We start from the raw sequence: 9,469 nt of genomic DNA, 5'->3' as shown, positions 1-9,469 counted from the left end.
AATCAATAATCAATAATAAATAAACATCATTGTATTCTGCACTGAAATATAGTAACTGATTTTTTTCAAAAAAAATAGTCTGTCAAAATTATATGCTGGAGTATTTTCTTCTACAATTAGAAGGCATGTTGATGTCATTAATGAAATATTTAATCCTGTTACCTAAACTAGACTTTCAGTACAAGAGCACAGTCATTGTGCTGAACTCAGTGACACCTGGAAGAGCACATGACTGTTTGGTGCCTGCATTGGTACCAAAAAAAAAGACCAAGGCTCACAGCTTTCTTCCTGCCATGCTTGCCTCTGCTCGTTGGTGGGCACTGCAGCACCCATTACGAAGGAGAAAAACTGGTGGCTTTTCAGGTCTCATTCCAGAAAGCTGTGGACAAGCAGGCAAGCCTTGACCAGGGACTATTTGTAGTGGTGTGTTTTGCATTCAGGCCACAACCCCAGCTTTTCTGCCCTGCTGCAATTTTCTGTATTTCAGGAAACTCAGTAAAAGGTCTTCTATAATTTGTATATCAACAGGATGGATACCTGTCCTGGTTGCTGCTCTGTTTGGTACCTTAGGACAAGCTGGTGGGAAATGGAGAGTACTAACAAACATTTTCAAGTGATAACTAGATGGTAACAAACCTGTGGTTTGTGAAAAGTGGAAGTTTTATATAAATAAATAAATAATAAAAAAAATAAAATATAAAATTAAAATAAAATAAAATAAAATAAAATAAAAAAGTAAAATTTGAGAATCACAATGTTTCTTGGAATTTATGTGTCTTATGTGCCTTGGATGATGATGGCTCCATTTGTAAAGAGGGAGATGCCAAGAACAGCTTCTCAAATAAGCAGTCCCTGAGAAATTACACTAAAAAAAATCTTAGAATTGATTGAAGATTCCAGGTCCATTGGAATCACATTTTAGTAATGTTGGAATACAGGAAAAATGGAAAATGTTAGAAGTGTGCAAAGGAGCTATGACCATATTTTAAATGGATTCAACCTTATAACTTACAATGTATGTGGTGCACAAGTACCTTTACCAGATGGGCCAGACTGCAAAATTACCTTTCCAATTGCTTGACTTTCCTTCAGCACCTAAAGCTCTATTTCAAGCCAAATTTTGCTTAGAGTGAATGTTAATGGGTTATACTGTATATGATGTACAGTACAGAAGTTTTCATTTTTCATGCAGCTCTACCCAAAATATGAATGTTTGAATACTGACTAAAAATAGAAAGATCACATTTGAAGGTAAGTAATTCAGGAACTTGGCCCTGTACAAATGTAATGTAAAAGTTGTATACTTACAGTGTCGGCTCATGGATGGGATAAATGCAACAAACAACATGGGACAATTGAAAACCGTACAGGAAACAGTGACTGGAACAGCAGGTGCCACACATTGCTCACATTTAGCTGATGTCAAGGCAGAGAAGAGTTTTTGGGAAAATGAAAGGACTTTGACAAGACCAGCTGCAGCCAGGACATTAATGACAGGAACTCTGTGGCAATGCACCTGCATTTACCTTTGTGCCATGACATGGATCTACAGTCATGGTGTCTTCTTTTTCAGTGACCCTAAAAACCATTCCTGCACATGCTATGTGGAAGATTCTCCATGCATCCTTTTTGGTTAGGAAACAAGAAGGATTTTCTTCTTCCTTTTTTTTTTGTGTGTGTGTGTGTGTGTGTGTGTCTTGAAACGGTGCTTCTTGAAAACTAATTTTCGTGGCTTTTGCTCTCCACAGCTATTCAAGCCAAGGCTCTTTTGTGAAAATGAGTCTTTTCTACTCAGAGCTGAAGTGTACTTGTCACTGGTAGTAATGCTGTGACATGATCAATGTCGGCTCTCCTCCTTATACAAATTGCTCCTTCCGAGCTATCTGTCTTACTATCTAAGTTTTCTTCCCCACTGCAAAGGCTGGTGACACAAGACTAGCCCAGACACATCTCTTGAGATTAATCAGAAGCTTCAGAGCTCAGAGAACAATATAGGAGATAAACGCCAAATTATTAGTAGAATATGCAAATGGAAATTCAATTCAAAACCTTTACGCTGCTCTCCTTTTTTTGCTTTCCATCAGGGGCTGTATGTATTCTGATCTCAGTGGCAAGGGTAGCCCTCCATGGTCACCTGGGGGTCAGCTGCAGCAAGACAGAGGGGAGGGTTGAGAACTGAAGGATGAAGGTGCCTGTAGCTAATCAGATCTGCCTGAAACATAAAGGGTTTCTTTGGCAACAAGAAAATACTTTGGGTTCTTTAAGATTAGGGACATATAGTATGGTTGGCCAAAAAAAACAGAACATTCAGAAAAGCTTGGCTCCAGAGTGTATTCCTATCTCGAATAAGCAGATTAAGAATCATTTATTCTAAACTGTTTTCCCAACAAGAGCAAGCTTTGAATGTTTGGCTCAAGAGAAACTAAAAGTGCAAAACCTCGAGGATGAAGCTTTTGAGTTCCTGTTTTGTCAGCTCAGACCTCCAAGAAAAAAATGCAAAATTGACATTGTTCTCTGATCCGAGCACTTGAGACTTTCACTAACTTCATGAATTCTTCCAGAAATGTCCAACAGCCTCCACTCCCCACTGAAAGTGTTCTCATTGTGTCCAAAAGAAGGAGTGGCTGAGATGTGCTCAGCAGTTTGCTCCTGGTGCTGCTCCCCTCCATCTCTTGGATTGCAGGTCAACAAAACTGAGCTCAGGACAGCAACATGGTGATGGCCAGTGCAAGGGTGATGCATCGTGTAGGGGCACGGGACAGAGTTCTTCAGCTCTTTCCTTTGAGCCTCAGAGAACCCATGCCCTTGTGGAGGGAGCCTCTGGAGGGAGCCATCACTCAGGGAGGCAGGACCTTGGCTGCTGTTGGCCATGTCCTAAATATTCTGGCAAACAAAAATGGGTCTGCAAGGAAGCGATGAGATTTACAGAGTCCTAAAAACTGCTGCTTATAAAAACTCCTCAAACTCCTCAAGGTAATTCTAGTCTTTCTTAGTAAAATGCAGATGAGAAGGTCAGGCTGGGAGAGCAGTCAGAATTGCTGATAAAGCAGGAGACCCCAAAAGCCCAGAGCTGCTGGGGGACACATCCAAGACCACAATTCAAGCCTTGACTTAATGGAGGGTTCCCAGACAGCCACTGAGGACAGAGGGAGGTAAGGCTAAGACAAACTGCTATTTCAACCAGATTTATGTTTTAATGTATGTGCTAATTACCAGCAAACAAGACAGGTGGTATCACTGCTTCTCTTCTCCCTTACTACAGACTTCATGGTTTGTTCAATCCTGCCTTATTTCCCCATCATTATAAACCAGAGCTTGCTCTCAGTCGGTTAGCAGAGAGGGACTGAAGTGTGATGCAGGCTTGCTCAGGGCCTTTTCTTCCATCTGGCAGCACAAGTCTAGAATATCCCAAGAGCCTTGCCCCAGCAAATTGTATTTCAGGCAGCAAAATTCTACTGGTTTCTGCTGGGAAGATGGGAAGCTGTGCTGTATGCTACATTCACTCCCTCTCACTCAGCTGCCTTCATGCATCTCACCAGCATCCTCTTTGGCAAAAGGGTCAGCCACCTTGCACTCACCATGCAGCACCGTGGGGCAAAAGCACATATTGGGTAAACTACAGCAGAAGAAAATACATGTTCATGGGTTGTAAATTTTCTCATCTACTGGTAACCTCAGAATTATCACTGCATGTTAGCAAAAAGAAAAGGGGAAGGGGAAGGGGAAGGGGAAGGGGAAGGGAAAGGGAAAGTTGGGTTCAAGCATTTTTGAAATCCGAATTCCTCCCACCTCCTGCAAACTGCTTTCTTATGCACTGGATTACAAAGTTTCCAAGGCTGGATTAAAGAGGCTGCTATAAAACAGCTTGCCTGACACAAAGCCATATTTGAATTAGCAATGCAATAAACCGCACCAAGAGGGAGGGCCTGCTCGTGATTCAAGGACATCATCTTTTGTATAATTTTTCCAGCATCATAAATTTCTGCATGAGCTCCTAGCAGGATAGCAATGCTTTGAAATATATTGAATAGGTGTCTTTCATAAAATGTTATACATGGAACAGAATTACAGTATCTAGATCACGTTTCTTTGAGATTAGTCTAATTTATATATATGAAGCTCTATGGCAGGATTTAAAACCTTGTGCTTTTAGATGCAAAGTTACATTTACTTTTCTGAGACCTTTGTGCTTAGCTGGGGAGTGTTTGCCGTGATTGAGGCATTTTCCTAAACAGGGAGGTGGACCATTTAAAACTTCTTGGTATGGAAACCCCCCCAGTTTGTCCACCTCTGACAATCTCTTCTCTCCAGCAGTTGTCACAGCAACAACTTCAGCATTTGAAAGGAATCTACTGCAATAATCTCAGCCTGTGATCTTTGACAGGCTTATAACGAAGGAACAGTTTGTTAATGCTGACATACACATTTTGAAAACCTAGAGGTGCAATTATTTCATATTGTTTAGGAAGTCAGCACTACGTGGTCAAGAGAACAGCATTCTGCAAAAATATTTACTCATGCAGTTTCCTCGCGAGAAAAACAAACGCTGACTACAGAGCTGAGCTGGGATTCCAGCCCTGTGGTTTCAGCAGCAAGAATTTTTCTTTGTCTCCTGTACATTTATAGCTCATATTTTCCCTCATAATCTCATGACATCTTTCAGATAATTCTAGGGTGATACACATCTCTGTCCAGTCGCTTTTTATTTTAAAAAGACAGAACATTAAAATAAAAAAAAAAATCAGCCTGAATTAGATTTAATCCCAAACTGGTCACCTGATATACCACTTGCAATAAAAAGACAGTGACAAATGCTTCGCAGCCAGCCAGATGCAGTTGAAGTTGTTTGTCTGTTTAGAAAACAAAGCTGTTAGTTCTGCTCGGTGGAGGGCATGGCAAACTCCTCCATGCTGCGCTCGGCAAAGCAGCCCCGTGCCTCGCAGGGGAAGCAGAAGCTGGAGCGAGCCAAGAAGTCTGCGCTGCACTTTGGAGCCACAGACAGAGTTGTGCCGGGGAGCCCATTCCTCTCGGAGCAATTTTCTCCAGGAGCGTGAGGGCTCCGGCGGTCCTCGGGGGTGAAATCCATCACGCTGCACGCTGCACTCCATCAAGCGGGGCTCCCAGAAAGGGTCAAGTGGTCCGCTGCCATGCTGTTTGAGCTCATCAGAGACATATTTAATTTAATTAAGGTTGTCAGCACTATTGATTTTGGCAGTTTCAATTACCGCGCTGTTATGGCTTCTGGATCTACTGATCTGTGATGAGCCCTATCAGCACTGGCACACATTGAGGAAAAAGCCCTTTGTCTCCTTTAAAACCTGACACATCCTGCCATAGGCCATAACTTATTGCTTTTATCCAGCCCAGCTCCTCTTCTGTTCCTCATAATTAATTTCTCATTAGACAGCTCTTTATTGTTTAATTTGTGCAGTTTATAATCAAATTGGGCACATTAATTGTAGCTGAATTTAAGGCTAATGAAAAATAAAGGTTTTCAATAACTTACTCTTCAATTATTTCAGACAAGATAAAATAAAACACTTTAAGAGTTGTCAGCTTTTTAAATTATAAATTGGGTTGTTTAAAGAGCATGGGCATTTAGGAAGCAGTTATCACACATTTAGTAATTATAAATCCTATGCTGCAATACAATTATTAGGATATATTTACAATTCCTCTTAGTTTTTTCCACCCTGTTGTTAGTTAACTGTATAACATCTAATTGTTGGTGGTTAAAAATAGCATCATCTGAAGTCTGGGCCTGATTCCTCCTCTTCCACAGGCTGAGCTGTAAATCAGAGGCACTTCTGGGAAAGTCCACATCCATAACGCTGCACCAGAAGTGTCGGGGTAAGGCAAAGACGATCCTGTTTGCTAAAGATCTATAAAATTCTGCTCTTTCTCTTAGGCAGCATTGTAGGGTTCAGCCCCTTTCCTTTAAGAAAACGGTAACGTGCTATTTATGTTTTATACACATGAAGACCAGGACATCAGATAGTAAAAATCAGTAAATTCCTGTGGATGTAGACTACAATTTCTCTTATGATGCACATAACTTCCTGTTAGAAATGGGGAAACCAAGGCAGAGAAGCAACTTACTTGAGATGGCATGTTGGAGCTCAGGCCAGACTGCTGGAGCAGGCTTTGCTTGGTATTTTTTGTTTTCACACTTTTGCAGTGAATGGGGAAGGGGGATGGAAAGGGAAAGGGGAAAAAAATGGGTTGATAAATACAGATGGCAACTACCTTCTTCCTTGATAAAGTAAAAAATGGAAAAGCTGAGTTTCTGTCTTCACTCAATGGCTGGATTTAACTAACAACGTTTTAAGTGTGGGCAAGAAAAGCAAAGGAATGGTTGTGAGTTTCACACCTGCACAGAGAGGAAAGGAGGTCAGTAGCTTGGGCATGAAGGGATGCCAGGGGAATTTAAGTCCTCCTGTGAGATCAGGATGCTACGTTGTGTGAGAGTAGGCACTTAATCTGGCATTAGAGGAGAGACTGGAAGCTGGGTATCCAAGTTTCTGGAAAAGCATCCTTATTGTCTCTTAAGAAAGAAATTCAGCCTCTCTTTCTTAAGGAGCAAGCAGGGTAACTCTAGTTGGGCAGGGAAGGCTAACTCTGGTCTGAGACCTTGGTTCAAATACCCACCCTCAGCGAGGGGTCTGGAATTGGTACTCCACCTCACCCCTGAGCAGTTTAACCCCATGGGCATTCCTTATGCTCCATCTGGGCATAAACCAACAGAGGGAAAGGCCGAGTGGCTAGGATGCTGCTGGCAGGCTGGGCGGCCAGCGTCAGCACATGCCCAGCCCAGGGATCACCAGGGCAGGGACATCTCCCTGCAGCATGCACATGGTGTACTGAGCTGCTTCCCAACCCCACCTGAGCAGCCCTGTGCCTGCCCATATCCCTGCCCAGCTGGAGGAATGGATTTGCATGGGAGAAGGAGTGGCAGAGCTGAAGGGTATGCCTGGCATCTACGTACTGGGAAACGTGCAAATTCAATCACTACATCCAAAATGTCCAAGACCACTGCTGCAAAAATTCAGGGCTGATGCTTTGATTCTCAGTCACTTGATGCGTGGTTTCTTTTTAATTAAAAAAAAAAAAAAAAAAGAATAAAAATTCTCTCTTGTTATCACAAGTTCTGCTTGCTATCCAAATCTGGTTATGAGATTGTACAAAATGAGAAGGCAGTGTCGGAGATTTTCTTTGCATACCCCACTCTGAACTGGGAATATTTTCTGCTGCAGTGAAGTATGTTCATCCAAAATTCCTTGGTGGGGATCCTGCCCTTGTGGATTTGTAGGAATTTTCTAATTTATGTTTCACTTCCTGCCCAGAAGAGCTGGTCAATACTGCTAAATGTTTCGGCGCCCTGCATCTTCTCTAGCTCAGAATTATTTGGGACAGCAGGAGGAGATTCAGGCTCCCCAAACAGACAATCTACATTAGAAATACCAATTGAATATGATGACCTCCTCCTGACCAGCTTTTTGGAAGGGGAAAAGAGAAGAGCTTTTTTCAACAAGGGCATGAGAAGCACAGGGTGCAGGGGCTTTGCTACCAGCACGCTCACCCTGTGCTGGATGCGGGGGGAGAGGAAGGCAGTGTGCAGTGGGGAGACGGGTGCTGCTGGAAACTTGGCGTCTGATAGGATACGTGGGAACAGCAGGGGAAAAACAGATCAGCAAATCCTGAGTAATGCGCAATAAGGAGGCAGGATGCACTTTGTCCTCGTCTGTACTTGATACTACGTGTCCAGCGAAAGCACAGGCACACCTGATGGGCACCACATGCTAAGGCTATGCTCGTTAGGTTGCTTTAACTTACTCCCCTAGCAACTTTTGGCACAACTCACTTCTGAGAGGGAGCTCCTACACTGTTGTGCTCTTCCTTCAGCTAACCTGAAATTCCTGTATACATCTATTTCCAAAAGATTGGCTTAGGATGCGCACACTTGCTAAGACCCAGTGCCATCCAAGTACACAGAAGCCACAGACTTTCCATGCAGTTTGCACTTGGTCATGACCCTTTTTTCAGCTGGCATCACCCACAGGACAATCATGTCCTGTAATTTCTAGTTGGCATCTACCTGTGAGTAGGGTTGCCAGACCTACTTGTATATGCACAGTGTAGGCATCTGAACCCTGTAAACCTCTCTCGCTTTTAATTTAAAAATAACAGAAAGATTTTTAAAGGGAAATTTATATATAAAAAAATATTAATAATAATTGTTCCCAGGCAAAGTTACTTTCAGCCAAGTTTCAGCTGTGAGGAAACTTTTATTAGCCAAGAAATGAACTCATGAAAAGAGAGGTTTATAATGGAAACGCTGAGAGACTGCAGCAGCACCGCTAACAGGTGCCACTGCTACAGCAGTGATAGCATGAATGAGACTTTAAAAGAAGCAATTGCCAGAGCTGCGCCCACCCATGCAGCCAAAGATCTATCAAGATTGCTGTTATGAACCTCTGTTTTCAGGGTTTTGATACTTTAGTCATAAAAACATACCTTAGGCTGAGAGTGAGAAAATAGAGACATAGCACTCCAGGGCAGTTGAAAATAAAATAAAATAAATAAAAATTAAAAAGAAAATCCATATAATTGTTTTGAAGGATCTCTTTGGGATTTCATAATTAAAAAAAAATATGCAAAAACTACTTCTACAATGAAATTTGACAGATTTTTGGTCAATAGAATTAACTGAGGAGGGTTCTTTTTGTTTTGTTGCATTTTAATTTAGAGGCTTTAGAAAGCCTGTGGCATTTTTTTAAGCTTAAAAAATCTTACAGCTCAATTAAGGGATAACAGAAATAAACCAGGATTACCAGCGTATAATTACACAAAGTTAAGTCCAAGAAAACAATATACTATCCCTAAACTCTTGGGTAATTTGAGCAATCTCCATAGGATCTCCAGAGACAAGAAAAGAAAGGTTGAAACTGCAGCTTATACCTGAGCATTTACTGCAAGATAGCAAAAGACTCCCAGGTACAAAAGACCACAGAGGTAGATGGAAAAACACCTCCCGGTTTTGGATCAATCCTTTAACAGTCTTAAAGGATATGTTACAATCCTAAGTAAACCCTGGACTAGTGCACGAGTGGGATTCTATACTCAACCCTGTTCCTCGAGCTCTCTTAGTGCTCCTGACAGTTCTGCTCCCACTGCCTCCCCCATGTCTAGCCATACGAGTATTTCAGTCCAGTCTGAGCTTAATTACATATACCTGGCAGGCAGTAACTATAATCAGCACAGTGTACCTACATCTGAGGGCAGAAACCAGTATTTAGTACTTCCTGACCAAGGAAGAGTACAGGTTTTCTATATATTTCTAATTAATCGTTATTTTGCTTTAAGATGTGAAGACATCTTCATTGCCACTACTTGAGACTAGCAAAGTCAATCAAATACCCTACCATACTCCTGCAAGAATAGGAAAGTATTGCAGAAGAGCTACGTGGGG

This window comes from Anser brachyrhynchus (genome assembly GCF_964034855.1).
Source record: "Anser brachyrhynchus genome assembly, chromosome: 4".
Classification (NCBI taxonomy): Eukaryota; Metazoa; Chordata; class Aves; order Anseriformes; family Anatidae; genus Anser; species Anser brachyrhynchus.
The sequence above is the reverse complement of the archived record's forward strand: the minus strand, read 5'-3'. Positions refer to the sequence as shown.